This window comes from Etheostoma spectabile, chromosome 11 (genome assembly GCF_008692095.1).
Source record: "Etheostoma spectabile isolate EspeVRDwgs_2016 chromosome 11, UIUC_Espe_1.0, whole genome shotgun sequence".
In the NCBI taxonomy this organism is placed as follows: domain Eukaryota; kingdom Metazoa; phylum Chordata; class Actinopteri; order Perciformes; family Percidae; genus Etheostoma; species Etheostoma spectabile.
This window is the reverse complement of record NC_045743.1, coordinates 21,775,862-21,779,938: the sequence shown is the minus strand read 5'-3', so window position 1 is coordinate 21,779,938 and position 4,077 is coordinate 21,775,862.

The following is a 4,077-nucleotide window of genomic DNA, read 5'->3' as shown; positions in this document are numbered from 1 at the left end:
GGGGGGAGAAACACAAAAAAAACGCAACAGAAAAAGTGACGTCCACAGTTTACAAATGACGCATACATAAACAGACACACACATAGACAGGGGACCAATCACACACGCAAATTCACAAATTCATTCCGCATAGATTTCCAAAACTCCAAGTGTCCAACGTCTGTCCTGGTGCTCCATTAATGCGAGCCGTGGATAGTTCCATGTATACAACATCCAAAAAAGAAAGGATCCATGTAAGAACTGATAAGTCCTCAGGCGGCTTCCAATGGGTTGCAATCATGCTCTTAGCAGATAGAAGTCCAGCAAACACATGCAGAGAGGTTTTTGATGTAATTGCTTGATTTGGCTTTTTTGTAAAATTATATTTTTGCTCTGGTAAGGTCATGAAATGCATGAAATGATACAGTAAGACAGCTGTTATATTTGTAATTCTGAACAAATCCCATGAAAAGATGCCTTAGTCAGTCTCTCAGTACTTCTACCCTACCATGTCCTCAAGCTTATTTGTTCCTACGAGAGATGTAATTTTTTAAAAGTCACAGATGTATTATTTAATCCAGTGCTGTATAGTTTCTGCTTGAACCATTTTATAGCCTGCTAGTGGTTCAGTGAGCCTCAAACATAGGGGTGTGACAATGTCAATTTTAAATCAAAAATTTGATCAAAAAAAGTGTTTTAATTGAAATTAAAAAGTGGGATCAGTTATTCCGCCTTCTCTCTAAACTCCCACCGTTTACACACTTCCAAAGTAAAAAACAACAGACACATCATAGCTAAGCGCCTGTTAGCATGCAGCTAAGACAAAGGGCGGCAAGTTGGCATGCGGCTGCACTTTTCCAAGCACCATGGCCACTGCCGATGTTGGAGATGACGGAGAAACACCAGAACTTCTCCTACCCCTTCCCTGTAGTTACCGTGTGGCAACATGCTGCCTTCCCCATAAGCGAGTTATAGGTGAAGCATGTGGTCTCTGACAGGACTCAATTGTGCATCTAATGTGCATCTCTTTAAATGAATGGTGCCTTCAATTGCCCTTGTTCATTTTGATAAACTCACACTGTCACAAAGTTCCTTCTGCCATCTCGTTGCTGTCATTGTGGCATTGCCGTCTTTGTTCAACATGGTAAACTATTGTTAAAAAAAAAAGATTATAATATAACATACACACACACTGAAGGGTGCTTTTTCGCAGACAGACGTGGACAGCCACTTTCCAAATGTCCCTATTTTACGCGTTCGGAGTGAGAACGGGTTGGCAGTGCAACAGAACAGAAGTCCTAATAGAGCTGCAGAGTGTGGTGTGGAGAATTGAGATGAAACCAATTGTGTGTAACACCCATGAGAACACAAGGGCTCTTTGCCTGGTGTTTAAAAAGAACATCATAGAAAGTCAAAGTATTTTGAGTCAAAGCTGTCCAGCATTCACGTAGAGTGGACTTCCAAGTGGGTTGTTGGAGAGACACAGACTGTTAATGTGACGGCCTTTTGTTCCTGGGACTTGTGTGTCAATGTATTGTACCCCATTATTCTTCTGCCAGGGTAGTCTATTATGTCTATACCATGAGTGTGCATGCTCACGTGTTAGGAATCCCGTAAAGGCTTTGTCTTTGACAAATAGATACAGGTTCCAGTACCTGAGAATGTTCAGACAGCTGCTGAACCACAGGCAAACCTTTTAGAAAATGATTACATATAATATAGTCTTGATCAATGGAAGTACATTTCCAGGATAAAGATCAAATTCTGCTCTCTGTGAATTGTCGAAAATTGCATTGAATTGAAGAAAATGTGGATCATGCAACAAAGCAGGTCTGCTTGGTTCGTTCGGGAAATGATTGGAAAGATTTACAAAGAGCATGGATACGACATTTCCTCTCTAACTGGGACGTTTTGGGACCAATTGTTTGGATTTCTGTGGACAAAGTACACACAGGTTACCATTGCTAAGAGCTACTGAGATTTAACTATGTATCAGCTAATTTAAATATCTTAAATTCCTCTATTGTGCAAACAGTTAATTCCATTTAAAATTATATATGGAGTTTTCTTTTGCGGGATGCAAATGTTCCACCAGCACAAGTTCCTTCCAGAGACTTTAGCTGAGGCACCGTCGCTACATCTGGAGTTTAGCACCGCCCAAGACGATTACAATTGGTTAAAAGAAATGCAAACAACCCAGAGTTTTTAATTCTTTTTGTATGTGTGGTGTAGCCACACCTACAGACTACATATGATTTAAATGTTGACATAACCAGCTAAGAGTGAATTGAATGCCACACGTGAAGTTGAAAGTAGTGATAAGACAATAATAGAGCCAATAATCCAGAGATCTGTTGCGTGTAGATTAGCATGAATTAAGTCAAACATGGGAAGTAAAAATAAATAAATAATTGAAACCTTCATCCTCCCTCTAAACTTAGCTTTTCCTCTGCAGGACTTTATCCCAGAATGCATTAGGGGAGAGGCGGGACACACCGTGGATAGGTCGCCAAACAAGCCTTTAAATTGCAGTCAATGTTAATTATCAATAGCATATTAGAAGACTATAATGGCAATATGGAAACTTCACATCTAGCTAAACAATGTTATATACATTGCTTCTTGGAATTTATAATATAAAAGCTGTGTGTGTGTGTGTGTGTGTGTGTGTGTGTGTGTGTGTGTGTGTGTGTGTGTGTGTGTGTGAGAGAGTCGGAATAAATGCAGCCAATACAAAAACCAGGGGGTACTGCATGCCTATCATGTTTCTGTGATACACATCTCTGTGCATTGAGAGAACATAATCCTGGATCTGATATGGCGTGCAGTAATGGCTTATACCTGGTTTACTCAGTTAGATAAAGAGCATTATGAGAGACTCACTTAGGCACTTTCCCAATCACTTAATGTCCATACTGTTGTAAAAAGCTAAGTTCAGTAATGCTTAAACAAGTGGATAAACAAATGACAAAACTACTGTGTGTGTCCATTGTCTGTTGGAGGCAGTGTTTGGACAGGAATATGTAGGAGAATCACAAGTAATTCAAAAATTATTATTTAATAGTTTTGTTTTGGAAGTTGTGTTCCCCCCAAATTAAAATATGTATAAAAAATAGCATCAATCAAACCATAACAACCGGAACAACATTGATAATATGGTTGCTCGCCTGTAAAGTAGCCACTATGGCAGCCAGCCATTAAGCTTATGGATTCTGCGTGTCTGATGATTTACGAAAATGTAAACAATTATTGTTTTAATAGCTTAGTTTTGAATGGTACCATACAGCTCTATGTGTATAGGCTTGAGGCCAACCAACACGTTATTGTAGGCCCAACTTATAATGCAACTAAATTATATACAATTAATGTAATGGGGATCCGTGCTCTGTCTCTCTTTTAGGTTAAATAAAACGTTGACGACCTATGATACCCCAGAGAGCTGGGATGGTTTTGAAAAGTAATTGGCTGTGGCAACAAAGAACAGTGCATCTTGGGTCAAACTAATGTGAACTTGTGTCTGTGTTCTAAAGGAAAAGCAGCAAAGAAAAGAGATGCATGGTTTACATCTACTTTTACATGTGGCTGCTGCTTTTATATTTACTGTCACTGCCTTGAAGACTACAAGTGGCAATAATGGAGTAAAGAAGTTTTACTCTAGTAACGCTAATTACACAGGTTCTCTTGTGTGTGCTTGCTAATTTTGTAGTTTATATGGCCCTCAGTGTACTTAAACTGTATTATTTTCACAGATACCATTGGAGGAGTATTAGGAAAGATATTGGGCCATTGAGACTACTGATTAGATTGTTGGGTCTCCTGTTCTTCCTTGTTGGAGCCACCTTAGACCACCTTGACGATGTTTCATTTAAGGGATTGTTCAGGTTCCATCAGCAATTCCACGGGATGTCCCTTATTTGGGCTGGATGTCCTTACCCTTCCTCTTCCTTTGTGTTGGCGTTCTATCTTCCGCTGGATTTCTGAGGACTATGAGGACTACTGATCCTCAGATCTTTGAAGGGTAAATCCAGCTAGCTAGACTGTCTGTCCAATCTCAGGACTATGGTTACCTGGTCCTCAGATCTCTGCAGGGTAAATCCA